Source organism: Callorhinus ursinus, unplaced genomic scaffold (assembly GCF_003265705.2).
Source record: "Callorhinus ursinus isolate GAN/ISIS: 27379988/994484 unplaced genomic scaffold, GSC_fseal_2.0 scaffold10, whole genome shotgun sequence".
Taxonomy (NCBI): domain Eukaryota; kingdom Metazoa; phylum Chordata; class Mammalia; order Carnivora; family Otariidae; genus Callorhinus; species Callorhinus ursinus.
The window spans coordinates 36,094,429-36,105,362 of record NW_027397072.1 but is presented as its reverse complement, the minus strand read 5'-3'; the positions used below and the strand labels follow the sequence as shown (position 1 = coordinate 36,105,362).

The 10,934-nt window shown below is 52.3% G+C and overlaps 1 protein-coding gene across 1 annotated transcript in view; it reads left to right on the top strand.

Moving 5' to 3' along the window:
* Positions 1 to 10,934, top strand: part of MAL (mal, T cell differentiation protein (MAL blood group)) — a 24,638-nt gene that overhangs the window by 685 nt on the left and 13,019 nt on the right. The gene's annotated exons all lie outside the window — the stretch shown is intronic.

Below are 10,934 nucleotides of genomic sequence, written 5' to 3'. Positions count from 1 at the left end.
AAACAAACAAACAAACAAACAAACCTGAGTATGTATTGCCAACCGACGTCTGGAGATTGGGTTGGTGTCGTAGGAGGAGCTGAATCTGGATTATTCTCTTCGGGCCTTTGAAAGTTTCTGGCGAGTGAACGTACTTGCCACAACTTCGATCTGGAAGTAATAGAACAGGCCATCGTTTGCTGGCCACAGTCATTTTGCCCTGCACCGCGGGTGGGGGTAAGGGAGAGGGGCTGGCCTGAGCGGTCCTGCGCCTTGGCTCACCTTGAGCAGCAGGAACTCCACGGGTCCCTCCTTGAGCTGGAGCCGCGCTGTCTCCGCCCGGGAAAGCGCTTCGCACGCCCGGCTCCTAGAAAGGGGATCACCGTGTAGGGACGCTTCAGACCCCCCTCAGCCTAAACTCCGAAGGAGCTACAGACCCTTACCTGGGAGGGGGCGTGGTGTATTTACTCTGTGGGTGTGGTGCGTGGCGGCCACAGAGACTCGACTTCCCTGCACCCCCACTGCAGAAGTGGCTGCCTGGAGGGTTAGTTGGAAAAGAAAATGTCCAAACCTGACTGTTTAAAAACAGGACCCCGGCTTCTTATTGTCCGATGGGAGGCAGGAGGGTGTGAACAGCAAAGGGAGCAGGTTCTGTTCTCCCTGGAGGGCTTGGGGGAAAGGGTTAAGGGGGCTGAGGTTGCCTGGGGCCACCCTATCACTGAAGTTGTGTGAGTTGAGTTAAGCCCAAACCTGGATGTATCCAGAATGACTTCAAATCCTGGAGCTAGCCAGAATCAAGGAAGTGACATCTAGAAGAAACCCTGGACACCACTAAGCCCAGACCCATCATTTATGGATAGGGACACCCAGGCCCAGAGGGGAGGGGCTTGCATTCACTGGCACATTCTTTTCCCAGATGGCTCATCTGAGCTTCCATGCAGCAGTTGGCCTGTGCTTGCCCAAGGCTGGATTTCTAAAAAGAACGTATAGACCCTATGACTTGGGAATAAGTAATGGGTGGTTCCTTCAGAGGCTGCTGCATTTACAAAGGCAGAGTTTCATAACCAAAAGAGATGATGGCTAATGGTGAGGTGTGATGAGGCAAGAGACATTTTTAAGCAACAAAGGGTTTTTCCTCGTGTCTCTTAAATGGCCCTTACGTAGAGTGGCTTACTCTGCCTTTGTAGCTGTTTGAGGAGCATTAAAACAAGAATCAGGAGAGTGTGTTCCTTGAGCTCTAGGCAGAAGACTCTGGGGCACCATCCTCCTCTTGCCCTGACAAGAATGGGCTCAGCTGGCAGTAGGTGCTGGCAGGTGGCGGCTTCACAGAAGGGATAAGCTCCAGTGCCCTCTGCCTCCTCCTGGTATCACAGTTTAGGGGAAGGATTACCCCTGAGGGTGGGAACAGTCCAGCCGAGCAGGGCCATCTGCTGGGTAGGGATGAGAGGATACCACCCCCAGAACCCAATAAGGGAAAGTGCAAGGCTGGGTGTGGGAAATCTCAGAACCATGGATTAGTGGAAATTTACTCCTCCCGGGGCTGTTTTGTGACCTGAGATGGTAGGGGCTTCTAGAAAAATCATTCTTTCTTGCTCGGAACAGTTTCCTCTCAGCTGTTAGAAGTGATTTTTTTTTTTTTTTTCCCCTCCTTAATGGCGCCTGGGTGGCATCTGACTCTTGGTTTTGGCTCAGGTCATGATCTCTGTGTCCTGGGAGTGAGACCTGCCTCTGTTGGGCTCTGAGCTCAGCAGGGAGTCGGCTTGAGATTCTTTCTCTCTCCCTCTCCCTTTGCCTCTCCCCTGATTTGTGCTCCCTCTCTCTGAAATAAATAAATAAATCTTTAAAAAAAAAAAAAAAACAAGTGATTTTTTTTCCTCCTTAACCTCAGCCCTGCTCCCCCACCTCCCTTCCTTCCTCCCAACTTTCCGAGAGACCTCGCGTGCCCCAGTGTGTCTCTGAATCTCTTTCTTCCTCTCCAGAGTGGGGATGTACCCATGGGGTGCCAGAGAGCAGAAAAGAAAGCAGACACTGGTCCTTTAAGTTTTCCCCCAGCACGGGTTGTAACATTGTAGAGCGGAAGCTGTATGCCTCTTGATGTGTGGAAAGAGTAGTGAGTTAAAGAACTCTGGGAGGGTTTTTTTGGGTTTGTGGGGTTTTTTGGTGTTTTTATTTTTTTAAATTTTTTATTGTTATGTTAATCACCATACATTAGATCATTAGTTTTTGATGTAGTGTTCCATGATTCATCGTCTGTGCATAACACCCAGTGCTCCATGCAGAACGTGCCCTCTTTAATACCCATCACCAGGCTAACCCATCCCCCCATGCTCCTCCCCTCTAGAACCCTCAGTTTGTTTTTCAGAGTCCATCGTCTCTCATGGTTCATCTCCCCCTCCGACTTACTCCCCTTCATTCTTCCCCTCCTGCTATCTTCTTCTTCTTTTTTTTTCTTAACATATATTGCATTATTTGTTTCAGGGGTACAGATCTGTGATTCAACAGTCTTGCACAATTCCCAGCGCTCACCATAGTACTGGGAGGGTTTTTTAAAATTACAGACTATTACAACTCAACAACAAAAAGACACACAAGCCAGTTAGAAAATATGCAACAAACGTGAACAGACATTTCTCCAGAAGAGCTATACAAATGGCCCATAAGCACATGAAAAGAGGTTCAGCATCATTAGTCATTAGGAAAATGGAATAAAAACCACAATGAGGTACGATTTCACGTGAAATTATGGTGATTATTATTTAAAAAAAAAAAAACAGAAAATAGCAAGTGTTGGCCAGGATGAAATTAGAACCCTCATACACTGCTGGTGGAAACTAACATGGTTCCTCTGCTTCTGGAAAACAGTTTGGTGGTTCCTGAAAAAAGAAATTACCATATGACCCAGCAATTCCATGGCTAGATTTTTAACCAAGATAATTAAAAGCAGGGACCTGAATAGGTACATGACATGCATGTTTGTAGCGGCCCTGTTCACAATAACCAATAGGTAGAAACAGCCCCAATTCAGTGGATGGATAGAGAAACTGTGATCTATCCATACAGTGGAATATTCTCCAGCCATAGAAAGGAATGAAGTCAGTACTGGTACATGCTGCAAAGTTGATAAACTCTGAAAACACTATGCTAAGTAAAAGAAGCCAGACACCAAAGGTCATGTATGGCATGGTTCCATTTATGTAAAATATCCAGAATAGGTAAATCCATTGAGACAGAACACAAACCGGTGGTTGTCCAGGGACCGAGATGAGAGGGAGAATGCGGAAGAACTACTTAATGGGAATGGGGTTTCCTTTTGGGGTGGTGAAAATGTTTTGGAGTTAGAGGTGGTGGTTGCACAACATCGTGAATGTATTAAATGCCATTGAACTCATTAATTTAAGATGGTTCGTCTTATGTTATGTAGACTTCCCTTAAGTTTGTTAAAGAACAAAAATTAAGAAATACTTCATATTTACAGAAAAGATGCCCACATAATTAGCACTTCACTTTGTCAAATCTTAATATCTGGCCTGATTTACTTTTAGTATTCGGGAAATAAAGCTTTTCAGATGGCATCTAAATGCACTGGCTATTCCACGATTATCTTCTCTTCCCTCCATCCTCAGGACAATCCCTAGGCTGACCATGGTGTTCATTACTCCCAAGCAGAGTTGATTTTAAACCTAGACTGCACACCTCACTATGGGTGGACTGCACGTGGCATTGTTTTATATGTTTTCACTTTATGAAAATAGTAACATCCCGCAGGTTGACGCTATTTATTTGTTCTTCTCTTGATGGACATTTTGGCTGTTTGCAGTCTGTTGCTTTCTGCTAGCACGGATAGCCTTGCCAAGAACATTCTTGTATGTGCCCTTTTAGTTAGATGTGGGGAAGTTCTTCCCAGAGCACACAGGGAGGATTTGACCTCCTGGTTCATAGGGAATGCACATCTTCCTTTTCCCAGCTGTTACCACATCGCTATGCAAAAGGATGATTCCAATGTACATGCTCCAGAAGCAGAGTTACCCGGAAGCCGATGAAGCATAATTAAGCTCAGGCCCCTTCCAAGACCCTGCCTTACTTCATATTCTTTAATAAAGAAGGTCCCCAAATTGTACACGTTTCAAGCAAAACCTGGACCAGGCCAACTCCCACCAGCAGTGTGTGAAAGTCCCCATTGTTCCTCATCCTTGCCACATGGGGTAGCATCAGAATTTGCAATTTTCTGCTAACCCAATGGGTGTGAAATGCTTGGTATGTTTTAAATCTGTAGTCCTTTGAGTTGATTACTCACGGTTCATACTCCCATGCCTGACCTCCGCATAGCCTGGGAGTCACAGATGCCAGCAGCCAAGGCCAACAGGGTGAAGCTCCCCTCCCCTCCCAAGGCAAGGAAACTGCCCACAGGGGCAGGGAAGGGTGGTGGCTCAGGGGAGGGGTGGGTGGGGGTGTATGGCAACCTCACCCTGGCCCAGGACCCCACCCCAGACCTCCGAAAGCTGCAGGGCTGTGGCAGGGAGTGGAAGGCTGGCCCAGCCAGGCGGTGTGAGCCACACAGGCCATATTGCTGCTGTGGGCAGTGCGGTCACAGGGGCACCCCAAATGGGCGGGCTCGCTGTGGAATGTCCTCTCCCAACAACTCAACCTGGGGCTTTGCCTCTGGCCTGTTCCTCTGTCCCCACCCAAGGACTTTGCCTTTGGGGACCACAGTCTCTGCTTCCTCTTCCTCCTTCCCTTCTAAGCCAGGGGCTCTGTGACACTTGGTCCACCATTTACAGAACAAGATGTTAACATAGGAAGCTTTTTGTCTCAGCCCCGGCCAGGGCCAGAGGAATCTTCTCTCACAAAGTCCCAGGAGAGATGACCGCACCCCCCGCCCCTTCAGAACTTGTGAAGGAAATGCCCGAAAACAGGTTATGAAACCATTAACTCAGCTCATCCTCCCCAGCCCATCAAAGGGCAAAGCCGAGGACAGATCGGCCGGGAGTGAAGAGAGACCTGGGGGGTGCAGAGAATGAGGGTGAGAGTCCTGGCTCCTGGGGTGGGTGCACTTTTCTGAGGTGGGGTGGGGGAGCCCCCTGGAGTGGATTTGCAGTTTTGATTCTCACAGTGCACTGGACACAGTAGTTACTCACAGGAGACTGCGTCTCTGACCCAGAGTGACTGGGGACTTTTATTATGAGAGTGACCAGACAAGTCCTGAGACCTGCCCTCGATTTTCACCTGCCTGGGGAGCAGCCGCCCCAGGTCATCCGGTGGAGAGGGTGGGGTGGGGGCAGGATGACACGGCAGCGTTCTGGTGGGTGGTCCACATTCTGGTTACACTGAGAACATAGCATGAAGACTCAGAGGAACCTAATTTTTCTGAGCTGGGAGGAGACTGTGGCTGCAGGGGGAGGGAAGAAGGGGGAGCATAGCTTGCCCAGGTAACTCGGTCTCCAGGGTGGCACTTCTTGCAGTGACAGCAAATCATGTCCCGGTTTCTGCCTTCACGCAAACACCCTCGATGAACTTTTGCCTGCAGCAGGAAGGACCCTGAAAGGGGCCCCGTCCACAGGGCAGTCCTGGGCAAGGCCTGGTTCCCTTCTTCCCTTCTCTCCCCCAGGGAGTGAAGGGGCAGCTCGGAGCCACTGGGGAGCTCCCAGCCCCTGGGTCTGCTTGTCAAAAACACACCCTGAGGGATCTGAGTCACTACGTCGAGGCTGGGCCCAAGAATCTGCATTTGCTGAGCCATTGATTCAGCAAGGTTTGGAGTAGCCACAGGAAGACCAGCCCACCCCCTCGACCTCGTTTCCACCAGGGACAGGGTAGTGGAGATGGTTCTCAGTAAGAGGCCAGGGAGGGAACCAGATGCCCTAAAGGTTCTCTTGGGTTCAAGGCAGGCACCCTCTGTGCTCTTGGTCAACTTTCCCTGCTGCCCCAGCCAGGGATCTCTTCTATAGTCCCCAGGGAGTGGGGGCTGGCCCTGCTGGACAGCGCTGAGCTTGGCCTTCCCTGTCTGTGCCCACTGACTCCTGGTCCTGTGTCCTTGTCTTGCTTTGGGGGCCCCCCCTCTTTAGAAGGGGATAAGGACCCTGCCTGGCTTTTCTCCTTTCCTCCTCTCTAAAGGGAGGGGAAGAATTATACATAGAGGTCTCTCAGGGGTTTGTTCTTGGAGTTGAGAAATGACTTTTCTGGTTTTTCAAGAACCAGAGGACTGCTTTGATCAGGAGTCAGTGACTTGGAGCTGTTCTCTGGAAACTGCTGAGTGCAATGATGGGGCTGAACTCCCACACGGTCACGCATATGTCATCGCAACCACCATTCATTGAAAAAGCTTGCTTTTAAGCTTTCCATAGGTCACTCCCTGGCTTGATGCGGATGGGTTAATTCCTTGGGCGGGGTGAGGCATCCTCTCAGTCCGAGCATTCAGAAGAAAGGAGGAGGATCCCAGACGCCGCTGCAGGGGAGGGGGAGTGCTCGCACGCAGGTCACTCGGGTTGGGTCAGGGACAAAGGCTGACTATTTGCACCTACACCTGCCACGCCCGGCAGCAGGTGGGGGAGCCCGCCGTTCTGCCAGCCTAGGCCAGTTCGCACAACCTTTGGAACAGCTTGGCTTTGCTCTGGGATTAGGCACATTCTCAAGGAAAGGCTACAGGAGGGGACTGGACGACCTGGGGCCTACCTTGAGGTGGGATGGGGCCAGCCGGCCTGGACCGGGCCAAGGGCCGAGTCCTCACGGATTCATGGTTAAGCCCTGGCCTCCACCGCCCACGCAAGGCCGTCTGGGGCTTCCTTTTGGACTCTCAAGTATCGGTCCCCAGACATAATGTTTTGGACCTAAGACCACCAGGGGCAGACACTAAGATCCTCCAGCAGGTGTTCTCTTCAGGGGCTGATGGACGAGAGGATGGTGAGTGAGTGGCCCCCCTTGTTCCAGAAGCACTGATGCCATGGGCAAGTAAGTGTAGGCTGACTCCTCACAGGCTTCAGACGGTTCCTGGGGGCCTGAAGCGGGTTCCTGGTCCTCTGCATCGTGGGGGCCCCACCTGCCTTCCACATTCTGGTGGAAAGGTCTAGCTCCTGGTTAGCTCGTGCTGGGCTCCAGCAGCATGACTATTTCCCAGGGTGATAATGTACTGGCATTGGTTTGTGCCACGCTGAGCTCCAGGCTCTCTACCACTCCCACCTCATGCATAGCTAATGTTCTGCCCACACTGGGCAGCTCCCCCTAAGGCCTGAGAAAAATATGTGGGAACTAAAAGAAAAGCCTTGTCACCAGCCATCATACATTGATATGCACGGGCAGCAGGAAGAGTCACAGCCTGTCTCAGCTGACCTGAAATTCCACACCAGAGCCCCAGATTCCTGTTAGAACACAGTTGGGCTGGGAGCTGAGGGGGCAGGAAGAGGAAGGAGAAGGGGGGAGAAGGCAGGAGGAGTACCCCCCAAAACTCCTGGATCCAAGTTTGAAGAAGGCCCTCAGAAAACCAAGGGTGCAGGCTCTAAACGGGGGGAGCAAACAGGTGGCAGCCTCACACCTGTTAGTGGGGGTACAGCTCATGACAGGGGTCCTGCTAATGGACCCAGGGATGAGAACCGCAGGCCTGTGCCTACAGAAGAGGGAGTAATGTCCTTTTGCTTGTTTTTTGGTCTTAAACACAAACCTTGGTATTCTTTTCCTCTGAAAGAACAGAGCCTATTGAACAAGCGAGGGGTGGGGGAGGGGAAGCCTGCTCTGGAAGCCACCTCCCTTGCAGTTCTCTCTAGACCCAGGGCGGCTGGGAGCAGGGCTCTGTCTCCTGTTACTTGACTGTATTCAGGGCTGTTTCCAAAGCGACCCTATAGACAGGGGAGAGATTTAGTGGCGAAGTGCTTGTGGGTTGCCTCGGGTAACTGCCTCACGCATGGAGGATCTGACCGAGGCTCCACAACCAGCCTGTGGGAGCGGATACTCAGTGGCTGCGAGGATGCGAGCAGGCAACTGCGCCTTAGTTTCTGCATCAATAAAATGGGGATATAATAGCACCTACCTCAAGGATTGCTGCGAGGAATAACTGAATGAGTGTCGTATGCACAAAGCTCTTAAAACGACACGATGCACATAGTTACTGCTCAATAGCTATTAAGTACAACTGTTATTAATTTTCTAATGACTCAAACACCTGCGCTGAGATCAACTGGCCAATCCCTGCTAAGGGGGGCAACTGCAGGATGGGGGCCGTAAGACCCATCCCGTAGTACCTTTTGCCTTAAATGCCCTTCTCAGGCAGGGGTGAGTGAGATTTGGGAGTGGGTGGGGCTGTTGCGGGCACACTTGACTTGGCTCTGAGGTTGTCAAGTAGAGCATAGATCCCACCCCTGTAAGGCCTTCCCCGTGCCTGCCCCGCTCAGAGCTGCCCCTGGCTAGCCTGCTGCGGCAGCCAGGGGGAAGGGGCACCATGGCAGTCCTGTCCTGTCTTCTGCCTCGGGGCAGGGAACGTCTGGAGCCTCTCTCACGCACCACCCTGCCCGTTTGGTGCCAGGATGGGTGGGGAGAGCTTTGTGAATTCTCGGTGCCCGGCACCTTGCTGCATCTGCCCCCAGGGGAAGGAACCAGTTACCAGTGGGCCTGGGATTAAGCCTTACGGAAATGATTTGTCTTCAGTGTCAGTGTATCGCCATCTGGAAGAGCACTGGTTCAGGGAGAGGGCGGCCTCCTGCACAAGAGTGCCCCCGCCTCTCCCAGCCGCCATCCTGCCCTGTGGCTGGTGATAAGCCAAACACAGATGTATAGAGGGGCCTGACAGGAAGGTTCCACCTTGCTTTTGTGTCTTAGGACTCTTTCCAGAACCAGCCCATAGTCCTCCACTGGTCTCCATTTAAGGCGTTCCTTTGGTGCAGGTGGCATGGTGGGACTAAGCCCTCTATCCTTCAGGACCAGACTTCCCCAGTGCCTCCACCGGGAAGCCCACCCTGAGAGCACCCCTTTCCTGGCACTTGGCACCTGTACGGCAGGCCCTTGCTTGGCTCTGTCTCCTGCCTGCACTGTAAGTCTGTCCGTGTCCCCGGCACAGGCAGTGCCCTCTGAAGCATTTGTTCTTATCATGCATCAGTAGGATGGGGGCTAACTTCTCATCTCCCACCTGGCTGATATGAATCACAAGAGGAGTGTCTGACTCCAAGGGCAGATGAGGATGAAGCTGATAGTCACCAGCAATCCCCAAGAAAGAACCCCTAGGACCCTGGAAAGAAGCCCCTGGCCCTATATGGGCAGTTCCTTCTCATTACAGAGGGTACACAAGGTACAGAGGGTACAGAGGGTCTCCCAAACTGTTTCGTCTGTTCGCTCACTGCATTATTATCCTCATGGTAACTCCCATTAGTACCTCTTGTTTTTCTGGCACTGCAGCCATGCCCATCGGGTCTAGCATTTCCCCGGATTTGCCCTTTTTACAGGTGGCTTACTGGTATTCTTCATGGAGCCTACTGGTTTCTGTTTATCCTGCTGGGTAAAGCCCGTGGGTATAGGTGTGGTTAGGAAACTTTTCCATCCAGATGAGGACATGCTTGTCTGAATGCCCCTAGCTCTGTGGACCCGAAAGAACTTTTCATTCATTCAGGAATGGGTGACTGTCCTCTGCCCAAGGAGGGAGTGATGAGCGGCAGGTGCTTCAAGCCGAGGTCTAGTGTGTACCGTGGAAGAGATTTCCCTGGGACTTGAGGGAAGTGGGATCGTGGGCCTGGACAGGGGCCTCTTCTCAGTCCACCCCGACCCTGTTAATGTCCACTGCGGACCTGAACTCAGCCCCTATCCCTGTGAATCTCAAGTCTCTACCTCCCTCTTCACAGACTCCAGGCCCCCTGAGTTCTGGCCTTACCTCCAGATTAGATAAAGGGACACTATCTAAGCCTGCTTTGGGAGGGATAATGGCATAATGGGTTCCCCTGGAAGGATGAATTTGTTGATGAAGGGGCCGGGAGGGCAGAGCAACTTGCATAGGTAAACTGAGTCAGGTGGCCTCAACACCACTCCCGGTGTTTGCTTTAAGAGTAGCCTCAGAGGTCAGACTCCCAATCAGCTGCCTTGTCAGTTAACAGTGGGGGTGGGGTCCACACATGGAGAATCTTCTGACCCTCCCCCCCCACACACACACACCTCCCTAGGGGGTCTGTGCAAATTGCTGCACTCTGTCCCCGTCCTGGGCAGAGGTGATTAGCGCGTCACCCTCCCTGGGGCCCCGACACCTTTACCAGGGCCTCACTCTGCCCTTGGTGGAGCCAGCACTGTTCCGGTGGAGCCTGGCAGCAGGATTTGAAAGGAGAGATGGACTCCGGACGTTGGTGTGAGTCTCCGGATAAGGTCTGCCGCGGTGGCTGTACCAGCCTCAGCTCTGGCCGGGCTCAGGAGCACTGTCAGCGTCTGCTAAATGCACGGATGACCAAACGAAGGAGGGAGGGGGTGAGCGCGGGAGCGAGTGAAGGAAGCCTCTCCTTTGACTCGCGGCGGGGCTGAGCCCTTCCACACCAGGGAGGTGGGCTTCACACAAGAACCAGAGACGCTGGCATAAGCCCCACATGGGTGCTTCCTGCCATCACCACTCCTCAGAACAGGGAGAGCCCCCAGCCTGCCTCTCAGACCTGAAGAGAAGAGCTGAGGGATGTTTGGAGAAGGCTTCTGCGTTTGGGGGCCTTGTCTTGGTCTTTCCCTCTGAGCTCCCTCTGCGTCTGGGGCTCCATTTTACTTAGTCAGGGTCTTCACAAGCAGATGCTTTCCCAGTCACAAGTCAAGGTGTGAACTAAAGAGGATTTCCCTCGCAGGGCTTCCCACATACACGCTTGGTAGTGTGGCACCTCGGGGTCCAGCGTCAGACTTCCCAACGGCTCCGAGGGCATGGGGTGGCTTTCCTGAAGGCGCACGTGAACAGGAGTGTGTAATCTGAACTCTCGAGAAGCAAAGGAAACTGGTTACAGAACGCAGACGGTGCACCCAAC